This window comes from Poecile atricapillus, chromosome 30 (genome assembly GCF_030490865.1).
Source record: "Poecile atricapillus isolate bPoeAtr1 chromosome 30, bPoeAtr1.hap1, whole genome shotgun sequence".
Lineage (NCBI taxonomy): Eukaryota > Metazoa > Chordata > Aves > Passeriformes > Paridae > Poecile > Poecile atricapillus.
Window position 1 is genome coordinate 3,123,973 of NC_081278.1, and position 16,460 is coordinate 3,140,432.

The window sequence follows — 16,460 nt, forward strand, 5'->3', positions numbered from 1 at the left end:
AGCAAAGCATGGACAGTGTACCAGGGTCTTCCTGCCTGGGGGAGGAATTGGGCTGATCCCCTCTGCCCCTCACCCCAAGCTCTGCCTGCTGGCACAAGGGGAATTTGCACAGCTAAAGGCAGAGCCCATGGTGAGGATATCTGACTCTGCAGCAGAAATTGGTTAAGCTGAAAAGGAAAACAGCAAATTGAGAATGTTGTGAAAACTTCACTAAAAAAAATGGGGGGATCATCCCACTCCCCACCTCAACTTGTGCTCTCAATTTCTATGTCATATAGGGTGAATTAGAGCACTGAGGCTTTTTTTGGTACCACAAGTTAAGGGAAATCAGTTGGGAATACAACTGATGTGTTGATTTAATTAGAGAAAAGCCAACAATTGATGGAGCCCTGGCTGGAGGGAGCACCCAAAAATGGGGAAAAGATGAACGGCCACCAGAACACATCCTGCAACACCATGGACCAGCCCCTGGGAACCCTAACAAATTCATATCAGGTGCCAGAGAACCCATTTATCATTTACATGGCATAATTAGATTACAGGATGTCCTCAAAATAATACCCAACCAGACAGCTCCAATTCCTGACTTTCTTCACAACCAATCTGCTCAGATGAGGAATACAACATTTCACCATGGGATGGAGTCAGATTATCTTTTAGCAGAAAAAGGAGGCAGAGTTTGTGGAAAATTAAATGACTCAAACTGCTGTTGGAAAATAGATCACAAAGGAAAAGTGGAGAAACAGATAACAAAGGATATAAGAAAAGAGCTCATGTACCGGTCCATATGTGGAAAGGATGGGAATGGGCAACTTTTTTGTGGTTCCCTGGCAGACCATGGGTTAAACGAATGCTGTTTCTCCTCTTATGTTCTACAGCAACTCTCATCTTTTCACCATGCACGACCTTGCTGAGTGCAGCTCATTCAGCAGCTGAGCAAGGGGATGCAGGGGGCAGCCAGGCCTCCTGAACCAGAAACAGCTACAAAAGGACAGCGAATGAGGGCACTGAGAGCAATCCCAAAATCAAACACACAGGAAGAAAAGACAGAGTCAATGAGTGAATCTGCTTGCAGATAGGGACAAGGATTTGCACCTAAGGAAGCAATGGGAGAAAGCATCAGTTTCAGAAAATGTTACTAATTGACAAGGACCGCTACTCTGACAAAGTCCCGCTAAATTCCTGAACTTCCAGAAGAACAAAGACTTAACAGAGCCATCAATATCAGATGTTATAGAAAAGTGAGGTGTACATCTTAACTGGGACATGCAGGAGGCAGATCGGGAAGTCTGAACCTTCCAAGCACCTCCGCCAGTGGGGAAAGGGAGAGGGACATACGGCTGGGAAAATTAGGATAAAACCGAGGCCGCGTCCTCCAGCAACTGGAGAGAGCGCATGGCAAATGCCCCATGGCCTCTCCCTTTGGGCAGCAATAAAGTCACTTTCACACCACTCCTCTGGCTCCTTTGGGGACACAAACCCTTGGCACCGGGAATTTTCCCGCCCAGCCCCGGGCACAGCGCAGCCACCTCCGGGCTACCGACACGAAGCGGGACGAGCCAGCGCTGCTCCGGCACCGGCTCCTGCCGAGGCCCCAGCGGGAAGGAGACCGCGGGCAGCCCCTTCCGCAGCGCCCTCACGCCAGGGCCAACACCGGCCGGCCACGGCACAACTCACCGGCCACAGCCCCATGCCGCCCCCTCCCGGGCCTGCAGCGAGCCCCGAGCCCCCGCAGAACCGAGCGCGGCTCCCACCTGCGATGGCCGGGGCCGCCTCCGAGCTCCGCCGCCGCCTCACCGGGCTCCGGCCGCTGCTGCCGCCGCTCCCGGGCCCGCACAGACGCTCCGGCAATGGCGGCTCTCCTGCCCCACGGCCGCCCTGGGGGCGCCAGCGGGGCCGGGCTTGTCCCCGCTCTGCCCAATCAGAGCGCACCAGAACCACGAGTGACGGCAGCAGCAGCCAATCGCAGCCAGCGGCGGGCTCTGCACACGGCACAGCCCCGCCCCGCGCTCTCAGGGCCCCCCGGGCTGTGTGAGGGGAAGGGCGGTCATGAGGAACAGCCCTGGAACGGGCCCGGCCCGAGCTGCCATTGAGCTCCGGATACAAACAAAGTTCTCCGCAGCTCCCGGCCCGCCTTTCCCAGCCCTGGGTGTTCGGTGGCTCCGGCTCAGCGGGAAGCCCTAGCCTCTTTTCTCCACCTCTAATTAGGAGCATCAGTGCATTGTTGGGATTTTCCCCAAAAAGGGAAAACTGCCTCAAATCCCTGTGGATGAGTGTGGGAGGAGAGAGATTTCTGGCAGAAAACTCCAAAAACTCAGAGCAGGATCATGAGAATTAAATGAAAACCCTTAAAACCAGCTCCCCTCACCCCTCCCTTCTCCCAGCTGTGCCTCCTCCCCCGGCAGTGCAGGGACACAGGGAATGGGGCCATGGTCACTCCATCCCCCGGGGCTTTTCCCCCTGCTCAGGGACAGGAGTCGTTCCCCTGCTGCACCCTGGGCTCTCTCCCACCGGAGACTTCTCCAGGAACTTCTCCAACCTGAGTCCATCCCATGAGGAACAGCCCCCTCACAGTGCTGCAGCGTGGGTCACTCTGCCATGGGGTCAGTCCTTCTGAAAAGAATAGGCAAGGAGAGCAGCTCCTTTTTAATGCCTTTATTGAGGTCAGATCTAGGTGGGGGAGCTCGACCACTGCTGTTCCCAATGGACAACCCAGAAAAGGAGGTGTTCAACTTTGCAACAAGGCAGAGATGGGGATTCCATCTTCAGGAGAGTCTCTAGGAAGACGCTGGTTCATTGTAAACCTAGGGTAGTCATGGATAGTAAATGTCGTGTAGTTATAACAACAAGGTCCGGAACATCAGTCAGTTGCTCAATGTTCTCCCTTGCTCCTCAGTGTAGTTTGGAGTCCAGTTTGTGCCATGGCTCGCTGATTCTTGGGGTCTTGGGATGTTAATCCCACTTCCCCTGGGTGCTACCCCCCATGGGAGTTTGGCTCATCTACACACTGGGTGCTGTCATCGGTGCCATTGGGGGGTGCCGGGAGCAGCAGAGGCAATAGACAAGGCCAGGTGGCTTTAACAAGGCTGGTACAACAATATTGGTATTTACTAAACATGACACAACATGAGGTATATTAACAAAGAAGGCCCCTTACAGTGACAACATTCTACTCTTCAAACTGTAAAACATCTTTGTGTACTGATCAGGAGGTTACAATTTATTCTTTACAATCCTGATGCTGAATGTCTCCTTAGGAGGTCTGGTCACAGAGAAGAATGAGCCCCTTTTGGGCTGCCCCTGTTTGGACAACCTGCTCCTCACCCCGAGCCTCAGCATGTCTGACATCGCCCACCTGGGACTGACATCCCAAAGCATTCTCAGACAGGGTAAAAGGGGCCACTTTGGGGTCTATGGAGACTTTTCTGGGGAACATTTGGGGCAGTCTCAGGTCTGGGAAGGGAATTTAGAGAGCACCTGGGGGTCTGGAGGACATTTGGGGGAGCCGGGTGGGCACATGGAGGAGCACATAAGGATTCTGTGGGACAATTCGGAGTCAGGAGGAACACTTGGGGGTCCAGGGGAACACTTGGAGGTCAGGGAGGGGAATCTGGGGACCCTTCGGGGTCCGGGCGGGCACTTGGGGGGCTGTACCAGGGCTCCATGGGGCGCGGGGGATGATGGGAGCTGTAGGCGCCCTTATAATATGGTTTAAAGGTGCCGCGGAGCATCACGGGAGTTGTAGGCACTGCTCCAAAATCCCACGGAATTATTCATGTCTCCTCAAAATCCCTCAAAATTCAAATAAAATCCCACAAAATTTCTTAAATCTTCTCAAAACCCTACCAATTCCAGAAACATCCCACAAAATCTCCACAAATTTCTACAAAATCTGAGAAAAATGCCTCAAAAATCTTCAAGTCTCCTCAATATCCCAAAAATTCCAACAAAAATCCCACAAAATTCCCTAAATCTTGTAAAAACCCTACCAAATTCCAAAAACATCCCAGAAAATCTCCTCCAATTTCCACACAATCTAAGAAAAATTCCAGAAATCATGAAAATCCCCACAAAATTTTAGAAACATCCCACAAAATTCCAGAAAAAATCCCACAAAATTCCCTAAATTGTCTCCAAACCCCCCAAAATTCCAGAAACATCCCACAAAATCATTACAAATTTCCACAAAAATCTACAAAAAATCCCTCAAAATTCTTCAAGTCTCCTCAATAGCCCACAACATTATACAAAAATCCCACGAAATTCCCGAAATCTACTCAAAACTCTACCAAATTCACCAAAAATCCCACAAACTTATTAGAAATTTCCAGACAATCTAGAAAAATACCTCAAAATTCTTCATGTCTTCTTAAAATCCCACAAAATTCCACAAAAATCCCACAAAATACCACAGAAATCCTACCAAATTCCTGAAACACCCCACAAAATTCTAGAAACATCCCACAAAATTCCAAAAATCTTCTCAAAATCCCACCAAAGACCAGAAACATCCCAAAAAATCTCCTCTAATTTCCATAAAATCTAAGAGAAATCCCTCAAAATTCTTGAAAATCCCCACAAAATTCCAGAAAAATCCCACAAATTTCCAGAACATCCCACAAAATCATTACAAATCACCTCAAAATCTAGAAAAATACCTTAAAATTCTTCATGTCTCCTCAAAAGCATTCAAAATTCCACAAAATCCCACAAAATCCCACAGAAATCCTACCAAATTCCAGAAACATCCCACAAAATTCCAGAAACATCCCACAAAATTCCAGAAACATCCCTCAAAATCCCCTAAACCTTCTCAAAACCCCACCAAATTCCACAAACATCCCACAAAATCTCCTCCAATTTTCACACAGATAATCTAAGAAAAATCTTTCAAAACTCTTCAAGTCTCCTCAAATACCACAAAATTCCACAAAAATCCACAAAAGTTGCTAAATCTTCTCAAAACCCTACCAAATTCCAGAAACATCCCACAAAATCTTTACAAATTTCCACACAATCTAAGAAAAATCCTTCAGAATTCTTCAAGCCTCCTCAAAACTCCACAACATTCCAAAAAAATCCTACAAAATTCCAGAAACATGCCAAAAAATTCCAGAAATATCTGACTCTTTAAATTTTCAGAAAATCCCACAAAATTCTTGAAAAGCATCATGGAACTGTGAAAAAATCCCACAAAATTCCCTAAATCTACTCAAAACCCCACCAAATTCCAGAAAGATCCCACAAAACCTCCACAAATTGCCACACAATCTAAGAAAAATCCCTCAAAATTCTTGAAGTCTCCTCAAAATCCTTTAAAATTCCACAAAAATCCCACAAAATTTCAGAAACATCCCCAAAAATTCCAGAAACATCCCACAAAATTCTATAAATCTTCTCAAAACCCTACCAAATTCCAGAAACATCCCACAAACTCTCCACAAATTTCACCAAAATCTAAGAAAAATCCCTTAAAATTCTTCATGTCTTCTCAAAATCACACAAAATTCCACAAAAATCCCACAAAATACCACAGAAATTGTACGAACTTCCAGAAACATCCCAAAAAATTCCAGAAACATTCCACAAAATCTAAGAAAAATCTTCGCAAAATCCCACCACATTCCAGAAACATCCCAAAAAATCTCCTGTAATTTACATAAAATCTATGAAAAATCCCGCAAAAGTCTTGAAAATCCCCACAAAATTCCAGAAAAATCCCACAAAATTCCAGAAACATCCCACAAAATTCCCTAAACCTTCTCAATCCCTACCAAATTCCAGAAAATCCCACAAAATCATTACAAATTTCCACACAATCTAGAAAAATAGCTCAAAATTCTTCATGTCTTTTCAAAATTTTTCAAAATACCACAAAATCCCACAAAATCCCACAGAAATCCACAAATTTCCAGAAACATCCCACAAAATTCTCTAAACCTCCTCAAAATCCCACAAAATTCCACAAACATCCCACAAAATCTCCAATTTCCACACAATCTATGAAAAATGTTTCAAAATTCTTCCAGTCTCCTCAAAATCCCACAAAATTTCACAACAATCCACAAAATTCCAGAAACATGCCACAAAATTCCCTAAATCTTCTCAATCCCTACCAAATTCCAGAAAATCCCACAAAATCATTACAAATTACCACACAATCTAGAAAAACACCTCCAAATTCTTCATGTCTCCTCAAAATTCTTCAAAATTCCACAAAATCCCACAAAATCCCACAGAAATCCACAAATTTCCAGAAACATCCCACAAAAACTCCACAAATTTTGACAAAATCTAGGAAAAATCCCTGAAAATTCTTCAAGTCTCTTCAAAATTGCACAAAATTCCACAACATTCCAAAAAAAATCCCACAAAATTCCAGAAACATTTCCCAAAATTCTTTAAATTTTCCCAATATTCCACAAAATTCAAGAAAAATCCGTCAAAATCCAAGATAATCCCACAATGTTCAAGAAAAATCCTTCAAAATTATTCGAATTTTTTCAAAATCCCATAAAATTCCTGAAACAGCCCATGAAATTACTGAAAAAAAAAAACCCTAAATCTTCTCAAAACCCTACCAAATTCCAGAAACAACCCACATAATCTCCACAAATATCACCAAAATCTAAGAAAAATCCCTCAAAATTCTTCATGTCTTCTCAAAATCACACCAAAGCCCATAAAAATCCAACAGAATTTTATAAACATCCCACAAAATCTCGACAATTGCCCCAACATACCAAAAAAATCGCACAAAATTCCAGAAACATCCCACAAAATCTCCTCAATATCCCACAAAACTCAAGAAAAATCCCAAAAAGTTTTAGAAACATCCTACAAAATTCCCTAAATCTTCTCCAAACCCTACCAAATTCCAGAAACATCCCACAAAATTCCACAAAATCTAAGAAAAATCCCTCAAAATTCTTCAAGACTTCTCAATTTTTCACTACATTCCAGAAAAATCCCACGAAATTCCAGAAACATCCCACAAAATCTTTACAAATTTCCACAAAATCTAAGAAAAATACCTCAAAATTTTTCAAGTCTCCTCAATATCCCACAAAATTCCACAAAAATCCCACGAAATTCCAGAAACCTCCCACAAAATCTCCTCAATATCCCACAAAATTCCACAAAAATTCCACAAGTATCTCAGAAAATTCCAGAAAAATCTGATGAAATGGTTAGCGTTCAGGAACACACATAATCACAAATGATTATATGCAGGTGCTTTATTAAGAGATCTGGGTGTCAGGGGTACACATATCCAAATGTGACCCATCTTGGTTTTGAGTTGAACATGTTTTATACTCTAGCATTATATAACTTACATATTATTAAACTTAGATTGTTCTATTGTATGCATTGTTTTTACCCAAGCATGGATTTCTCCTGGTAACCCCCAGCCCCCAAACATTGTTCCTCGTGTTCTTTAAACAATAATTATATCCAGTCATATCTAACAATTGTATCATGATCATCTACCGATTACACAGGTGCAGTTTCACCTGATCTTTAGCAAGTACAAGGCCTAACATTTCCCAGGGCCAACTTTTCCAAGGCCTTTCCAAACCTAACTTTCTTTCTAAGTCCCCAAATTTTCTACCATTTTGAGATCTTTTACTATCACTTACAGGACTTGTGCTCCAGAGCCCTCACCAGCCTTGTTGCCCTTCTCTGGACATGCTCCAGCCCATCCATGGCCTTCCTAAATTGGGGGCCCAGAACTGGACACAGCACTCGAGGTGCTGCCCAACCAGTGCAGAGTAGAGGGGAGGAATCCCTGCCCTGCTCCTGCTGGCCACACTGTTCCTGATCCAGGCCAGGAGCCATTTGCCTTCTTGGCCACCTGGGCACACTGCTGGCTCATGCCCAGCCTGCTGTCCATCAGTGCCCCAGGTCTCTTTCTGCCTGGCTGCTGTCCAGCCACTCTGTCCCCAGCCTGTAGCACTGCAGGGGTTGTTGTGGCCAAAGTGCAGGACCTGACATTTGGACTTGTTAAACCTCACCTTGTTGGGTTTGGGCCCTGGATCCAGCCTGTCCAGGTCCCTGTACAGAGCCCTCCTACCCTGCAGCACATCAACACTCCCAGCCAACCTGGTGTCACCACGGTTCCATGGGGCCCTAGAGTGTCACAGTGGTCTCCAGGATTCCATGAAGCCTCCCAGCAATCCAATTTTGGATCATACTGGGAGTGACTGGACTCATACTGGGAGTATCTGAGAATGACTGGGAACACACCATGCACATCATCCCCCATACTGGGGGTGACTGGGAGCAACTGGGAGCATGTTGGGAGCCAGTGCTATCATACTGGGACTGACTGGATTGATCTAGTCAGAGGTAAATGGGACCGTACTGGGAGTGCTGCCATGTGACAAGGATCATACTGGAGCTTACTGGGCTCATACTGGTGTTGAAAGGGAACAGCTGGGATCTCTGAATACCAAAGGTTCCTTTCCTGCTCACTGAAGAAGGAGCTTCCCAGTATCCATGTGTGAGGGGACCTTCACCTGAGCCAGATGCTGTTAGGAGAAAAAGCTGCCTCTGCGGGAAAATCCCACACAACAAGTCAATGCCAAGAGAAAGCATTTTACTTTCACAACTTCCCTCCTGGAGTCACAGTCCTTTTGGATCACACAGCAAGCAAGAGAACGGCACAAAATACAAGGCTGTGTCCAGTTTTTGGCTGGGTGAGCAAACGGAAGGAGTGCCAGGATCTGCTGCCACAGACTCTCCTCTTGGGGAACAGAACCCCCCCAGGCTCCATTTCAAATGCTGTGCACACCCTCCTGGCTACAAACAACCCCTTTTCTAAGAAGTTGTTGGCAGGAGCACTCCCAAATGAATGGTATCTTAATGGCAATTTTCTTTCAAAATCACCTCTATTCCAAAGGAAGAACAGAAAGCCCAGAGCAAACCCAAAGGCACATATGGTGCACCTGGGGAAATCCTCGATTCAGGGGCCCAGTGGGTTAAAAAATACCCATAAGAAGCCACAGAGTCCTAAGTGTGAACTGCAGCAACCACTTGCTGGATTATTTTGGCTGTGCTGCACATGTCTGCAGACTGTCTGTCCCCCTGCAAGGACAGAAGGACACTGGTTAAGGGCTGGGCTGGCTGCTGAGAATGCCTCGGGCAGGAGGATCCTCAGGCTATGATCAGGCACCCAGAGCCGCTCTGACACTGAGGCCTCTGTGTCCCACAGCAATGGGAACACCACAAGGACATGGCAACGTTCCTGTGACATCACAGCAGTAGCTCCCCCAAAAACTGCCTGGAAGGTTCTCCTGGGTCACCAAGGAGCACAAAGGATCCTCAGAGGGCACAACCTATTGCTCAAGGGATCCAAGAGGAACTCAGAAAATGCAGCAAATGAGGACACCCCACAACCCAGCCTGAACACTGAGAAGGAACAAAGATGTGAGCAAACCAAAGGAAGTACAACTTTTGGTCACTGATGCTTCTGACTAAAACCAGCAAGGCTTGTTCCATCTGGGATCTTTGTTCTAGTTCTAGAAACAAGCAAGGTTCTCTGCCGTAAATGTACAGAAAGCGGGAACTTGGGGGAAAGAAGGCTGAGAGTGCCAAAGCCTTGTGTGACTTCTTGGACATCTTGTGGCTGAGGGTGTCCAAGGCAATGGACTCTCAAGCGGGGTCCCTGCCCTCCCGACTGACAGCTGCCATCTCTCCTTCAGCCCCATGTGTGTCTCCAACAACCTCCTGTCAAGGGCCTCCATCCACACATCCCATCACCAGCCACAGATCCTCATCCACGAGGTCACCCAGCATCCTTGAGGCCACAGCAGGGAGTGCTCCTGGCATCTGGTAGAGCTTTTCCTGGGATCCTTCTGGTGTCTGTGGCTGAGAGGAGTGGGGTGGATGGAACCAGGACGGGTCACAGATCAGCAGCCCCACTGCAAGCAGTGCTTTCTCCTGCTGGGGACCGTGGGGTGACTGATATTGGGACTCCTCTGGCTTTGGCTCCTGCAGACCACACAGTGGGTCAGACACTGAGGGAAGGGGTCTCATGGAAACCTGGCACAGGCATTTCTCTTTGGAGAAGGGGTTCTGCAGGGAGAAAGGAGAAGAAGAGACTTTCCTGTCTGCTGAGATTCACCCTCCTCTTTCAGCAGCCATACCACAGTCCATCAGTACCAGAGTTCATAGGATCACTTCCATGCCAGGGAGCACAAGGCACTCAAAACTGAACCCTGCCAGAGCCCAGCCCTGCCTGCCCATTTGGAGGGTGTGGGGGAATGGAATTTCAACAGGAGTTGACCTGCAATGATACTTTGCCACTTGTGGGTTTCTCACAGCCTTAGAAGGAGTGCGAGATCTCTGTCCCCAACACCTGCTCACCCTTCAAGTGCACACATGTGCCTGGGGGCAATTCAGGTTCACTGGAGTGGTGGCTGCTTCCCTTTGAAACAGGAGCTGTTGCCTTTTCTGTTGCCCTTAACTCCCTTCTACCTATTAGAAAGTGGGTGAGTAAAGGAAATGACCCTGGAGGAAGGGGACCAGAACCTTGGAAAAAGATGAAACATCTTTTGTCTGAATTACAAATAAAATCTAATTCATTTATTTTTTTAGGACGAATCTATTACTACAAACAAAAACATGTTCCTGGGCTGATTGTTGGGATTCAGGGCTTTATTTCTTGTTCTTGTTGTTATTATTATTTATTAGTATTACTTTTCACTGTCAAGACTTTTAAATCTTAGACACGAATAAAAATGGCTGGATGTCACACACTGGGAAAATTCCCTTGCTTTTCCCACCAGAATTAAACTGTACACTCAACTCCAAGTTGCCAGTGGATTCTAAAGATGGAAAATCCTGTTAATGGTGGGTTTAGTGTGGTTTGGAGATGTGGAAGTGTCTCATCCTTTCCCAGAGGTGCCCCAAGTCCACTCTGCTGCCATGTCTGCACTCGCAGCCCCTCACGGCTGCTCTGCCCTGGGGACATGGTGGGGACCCCTCCTGCCAGGGCTGAGGCTCCTCATGGCTCCTCACTGCCCCTCATGGCCCCATAGACCCTCTCATTGCCCCATAGAACCTCTCTTGGCCTCTCACAGCCCCTCATGGCCCCACAGGACCTCTCATGGACCCTCACATCCTCTCACATCCCCTCACAGCCCCTCACAGCCCCAGGGGCTCCTCCCAGAGGAGAAGGGGTCGGGCCCTGCTCCTTCTCCTTTTATTTTGGTCCCTTCACAGCACCAAGTAAAGAAAGGCTGAATGGAGCCTTTCCCCAGTGTTTCCCTCGGGGTTCATTGCGGGCTGAAGCTCTGTGCTGGCGCTGGCCCCAGTGCCAACATCCCTGCAGCCCCCAAGGCCTTTGCTGTCCCCCCGTGTCCATTCCCTGTCCCCGAGTCCCGCCCGGCTCTGGCAGCAGCAGCAGCCGCAGCGCAGTGGGCGCCGGCCCGGCCCGGCCGGGGCTCCCGGCCAGGAGCAGCAGCAGCGCCGGCCCTTCCCACCTGCTCCTGCCTCGGCTTCCCAGGGCTTTTCCCAGGGCAGTTCTGGACTACAGCAACAATCCCCCACAAACAGCCCTGATTCCTCAGGGCCCGGCTCTGCTGCCCTCAGCCAGCCCTCAGAGGAAGAAAGGATTGGGTTCCAGCGCTGTTTTCAGCACTGTTTTACTCACCCTGAGGTGACAGCAGGAGGCTGTTGGTGCCTTTGCCTTGGCAATTGTAGATCCCGGCTGCTCTTGCCCCTCTTCTGCTTGCCACTTGAATTTTAGCAGTACAGCTGCAATTGCCTCTTTTAATCAGTGCTATCCACTGTGCTTTTGTCACAGGGAACTCAGGATTTTTGTTTCTGGCATCATGATCAGTAGAGATCAAAATGCTCCCAACTCCCTGAGTACAAAATCAAGGAGAATTAAAGCCACACAGGTCACATTTGCAGTGCTCAAACACAGCCCTGTTGCTGCTGCTGCTGCTGAAATAGAATCAACTGACAGAGGCCATCACAGAAATTGCCTCTGCAGTGGCAAATAAAATGAAGAAATCCAGCAGGAGAAAGAAATACTAGAACTTCCCAACTCTATTCATTGTTTCTTCTGAGCAGCAGAAGAAAAAGGAACAGGGCACCTTTCAGGCAGTCCCACAAGCTCAGGGTTCTCATTTCATGGGGAATCTGAGATGCAATTGGCCTTTTTAAAAGGCTAGAAGCAAAGGCAATGAATTGGGAATGATTAGGAAAAAATGTACCTTCTTACACACAAAGTTCACCAAGTCATTCCCTGCATTTCTCCTTTTCACAGTCTTTCTGTCATCCACTGAGAGGTCCAGCTTATCATGTTCTGATGCTTATCATCAACTGATTGTGCTCTTGATTTCTACCACTGCAAGAGATGTGGAATCATCTAAACTGAACACAGAAACAAACACCCTCTGTCAGCCCATCTTCATGTTCCAGATCACTTTCAAGATGTCCATGGGGCTATTGGAATGATTAGCTCTCCACTGCTGGCTGCAGGCTCTGGAGATTCTTTCTCCACATTCAGCCAGGCATGTATTCCCCAACAATTCCTGGTACCTCATCATGTTTTCTTTGGCTAGAAGAGTAACAGTGAAAACCTTACCAATGGCACAACTCCACTGTCCAGAAGGAAAAGAAAGAACAAGTTGTCAAGTTCTTCAAATATTTGTCCTGCTTTGCTGCAAGAGTTGTGCTGCAGTCACTGTGTGGGAAGCCAAGAGAAGCTGCAGCTGGGGGCACATCTTGTGACAGGAGCTGCGCCTTCTTCTCCAGGACAGGTTTTTGGAAAGAACAGACAGGACTGGGGAGAAGATTCTGGGAAAATTGAAACAACTTTTTTATGAAATGAAAATAAAATCAAAAGAAACAACCAATATGTTTTTCTCTATTTTTCTCTATTTATTTTTATGTTTCTCTTTTCCATCTTGCACTTTCTCCATCCCATTCATTCCAAATGGAGCTCACCTCTAAGATCTGAGACTTGGCAAGTTTTAGACACTGTAAAATACCATGAGCTATACGCAGTTTGCCTTCCCCTGTTTAATTGGAAAGCAATGCTGGAGACACAACTGCAGTGCTTGGTTCAGGTACAACTTCTGCATTCAGGGAATGTGCTCAGATGGTGTCTGACCCTCAGCAGGGACGAGGCACAGCAGCAACCAAGGGCATTCCTGTGCCCCTGTGCAGGAGTCAAGACTCTGGCTCTTGGCTCAACAAGGGAAAGTTCCCGTGTTTGGCCAGGCTCAGGGGCTGCCCGGGGAGCGCGGGGCTCGGGGCGGGGCCGAGCGGGCAACGGACAAACGGACACGGGGACAAACGGTCCCGGTGCTTCAGTTGCAGCAGCAGCAGCAGCGGCAGCGGCAGCAGCGGCGGCAGCAGCAGCAGTGGAAGCAGCGAAAGCAGCCAATTTATCAATTTTCTGTCTCTCCTCTCCCTTTCCCACTGTCCCACATTCCCTCCGCGTCTCCCTTTTCCTACGTCCCCTCCTCTTCCAGGTTCCCTCTCCCCGAGCCCGCCCGGGCCATGCCCCCGGCCCGCCCCCGGCCCCGCCCACGGGCCCTTGCGGGGCTGCCCCGGCCCCGGCCCCGTCCGCGGCCGTCCCGCCGTGGTCTCGCCTCCGCCCGGCTCTGGCTGTGCTGGCGCTGGCGCTGCTGGGCGGGCATCATTGCCTGGGGCTGGGGCGGAATCGCTGCCCTTTGGCTCCGCCTGGCCCGATCCCGGCCCCGGCCCCGATGCAGGCTCCGGTCCCGACCCCGGCCCCGACCCCGGCCCCGGCCCTGCCCCCGGCCCAGGCTCCTCCTGGGGCCCGCGGAGGACACAGGCGGCGCGGCCGCTGCCGCCGCCTCCGCTGCGGCTTCCCCGGCCCGAGCTCCGCCGCTCAGCAGCGCGGCCGCTGGCCCCGAGCCGCCGCTGCCGCGTTCCAATGAGGGAACGCCTGCGGATGCCCGGCCCGGGGAGGTCGGGGAGCGCTCGGGGGCCGTTCCTGGCCCCGGGCCGAGCGCTGATGGCCGCGACTCGCCGCCAGGGAAGGCGCAGGAGGCCCTGCAGCAGCGCTACAAGCTGGGCCCGCTGCTGGGGCGCGGCGGCTTCGGCAGCGTCTTCGCGGCCACGCGACTCTTGGACGGTGCCCCGGTGAGCGGTGGGCAGAGGAGGAGGAGGAGGAGGAGGAGGAGGAGGAGGGGGCGGAGGAGATGGTGGGGGTGCGGCGGGGCGGGCAGCGAGCTCAACCCTCTGCTGCTCCTTGCTCACAGGTGGCCATCAAATGTGTGCCGCGGGATCGCGTCCGGCTCTGGGGCGAGCTGGTGAGTGAACGAGGCCAGCGGCAGAAGCCGGGGCGTGCCGGGCAGGGATGAGCCGGGGCCCGGCAGGGTGGGAGCCGCCGAGAGCCCTGCGGGGAGAGCGGGTGTGGGGTGAGCGAGGTGTGCAGAGCATCCCGGGCTGGCTGAGGGGTCCCAGAGCCCTGGCATGGCCTCAGCCCCACTGACAGCACCGTGCTCCTCCCGCAGCCCGACGGCACCCGTGCTCCCCTGGAGATTGTGCTGCTGGACAGGGTGTCCTCTGGCTGTGCTGCAATCATTCAGCTGCTGGAGTGGCTTGAGCTCCCTGACAGCTTCGTGTTAGTGTTGGAGCGTCCAGAGCGGTGCCAGGACCTCTCGCATTTGCTGGCGGAGCGGAGGTTCCTGTTGGAGGAGGAGGCGCAGGGGCTGTTTAGGCAGCTGCTGGAGGCCGTGCAGCACTGCACCAGCTGCGGGGTCCTGCACAGGGACATCAAGCCAGAGAACATCCTGCTCGACCTGGCCACGGGGCAGCTGAAATTGATCGACTTTGGCTGTGGCGCCTTCCTGCAAGACACAGCCTACACCCAGTTTGCAGGTGAGCCCTGGCAGGGGATGCTCCTGGCCATCTCATGGCCCAGCCTGGGTGTGGCACCGGGGATTCCCCGTGTTGCTGCCAGGATGGGATTAATGCTTGAGCCAAATTGATTTGAATGGGGGTGTGAGGGGGGCCAGCTCCCAGCCCTGCCAACAGCCTTCAGCACCCACTGTGCCCTGGGCTGGGGCTGGGACAGCCAGCCTGACAAAAACCCCCATGGGGGTAGCAGAGGGCAGGGGTCTGACCCCATGCCCCAGAGAGTTTGGTGCGTCAGCGAGGAAGGGCTTGAACTCCTCTGCTCCCCACGTTTGCCTTGGCTTATTAACAATTCTTTGGAGGCCATGCAGGCAGGGAGGAGAGTGTGTTTTTCTCTGCCATGGGGTGGGTTTTTATTTGCTTGTCATGGTTGGGCCTCCCCAGTGCTTCTGCTGCCCTCTTCCAGCAGCAGTGGCTTCTTTTCCAGCCCTGGGTTTGTAGCCAAGTCCCAGGTGCTGGCGAGAGGGCAGTGGGTCACCCCGTGTGCCGCTGGGGCAGCCCCCACATGCCCAGGGATGCTGGGGCGAGGCTCTGGGAGCAGCAGCATCCCCCTGATGAGCTCCATCTGTGTTCCACAGGAACCCTGTCCTACAGCCCACCTGAGTGGATCCACCAGCAACGCTACCATGGCCAGGCAGCAACAATCTGGTCCCTGGGCCTCCTGCTATACCAGCTGGTCATCGGGAAGCACCCATTCATGAGGGGCCAGCAGATGATCTGGGGGCGGATCTTGTTCCCACGACGGCTCTCCCAAGGTGAATCCTCATCTCTGGGCACAGGAGGAACACCGGGCTTGGGAGACAGCAGCGGGCTCATGAGCATCCTGCTCTGGCAGCTGCTGAGGAGGTGGCACATGTCCTGCTCTCCTGCAAACAGTGAATCCATGGGGAGGTTTAGGCCCAGCTCTGGGCACACCCAGCATGGCCTGGGCACTGGAAGGGGGCGGCAACTTCTCCAACTGACTGCTGATTCCTGGTTTCTCTCTTCAGAATGCCAAGATATTATTAAGAGGTGTTTGTCCATGCAACCCTTGGACAGGCCATCCTTAGAAGACCTTTTCTGCGATCCTTGGATGCAGGGTGTTCATCTGTCTTAGGAGATGGGAGAGATCCACATGCACAGTTGGATCCAAGGGCCTGGCAGGTAACAGCTCCACACATTTCTTGGCAATCAGGGGCAAAGCAAACCAGGCTGTTTTTGTCCTGCCTGTAGCTCTGAGCAGGGGTCATCAGAAGGGAACACACAGCTCTTGGGCTGAAGCTGAGCTGGACACCTGGTGTGGCAAGCACTGCTGGCCACCATTCCCCCTGGTTTTGCTTGTCTGCTTCACTGATGGCTGGGACCCTGGGCAGAGCACTGACAGCCTGGTCTGGCCCCCAGGCAAGGAGAAGGAGCCCCTGGAGAAGTTGTTATCAGGTGGGGCTGCTGCTGGAGACACCAAGGGCAACCTCAAGGATGGCAATCTCTTCCTCCATCTGGCCAGCTGAAGATGATGGATTTCAATTCTGGCATGTCTTCTTCAAAGACTCGCTCCACGCCCAATTTGCAGGTGAGTC

The 16,460-nt window shown here is 50.5% G+C and overlaps 2 pseudogenes; one reads left to right on the plus strand and one right to left on the minus strand.

Annotated features, from left to right (window-relative positions):
• LOC131589891 (zinc finger protein 850-like) overlaps positions 1-16,460 on the minus strand; it is a 480,942-nt pseudogene that overhangs the window by 378,141 nt on the left and 86,341 nt on the right.
• LOC131589772 (serine/threonine-protein kinase pim-1-like) lies at positions 10,187-16,051 on the plus strand (annotated as a pseudogene).